This window comes from Plasmopara halstedii (assembly GCF_900000015.1).
Source record: "Plasmopara halstedii genome assembly, contig: Scaffold_816, whole genome shotgun sequence".
Taxonomy (NCBI): domain Eukaryota; phylum Oomycota; class Peronosporomycetes; order Peronosporales; family Peronosporaceae; genus Plasmopara; species Plasmopara halstedii.
In genome coordinates this window covers 805938-806160 of record NW_020187732.1, presented here as the reverse complement: position 1 = coordinate 806160, position 223 = coordinate 805938, and positions in this window count along the sequence as shown.

Sequence of the window (223 nt, the reverse complement as noted above, 5' to 3'; positions counted from 1 at the left end):
TGTCGTTTCCCCGCGACGAACCAGACTGGTAGGCATTGGGGCGATGGTTCGAAGAATCTTGACGCGCCTTGCGCAGGGGGCATCCGTTTCGCAGGTGACGGGTGCCTCCTCAGATAGAGAACACCGTCGTGTGTTTGCGTGCTGCCCGGCAGCTCGGAGTTCTGCTCCCTCGTCCTCAGCATAGCTAAGATCCATGGGCATAGGCCCGCTCGACGGGCTGTCT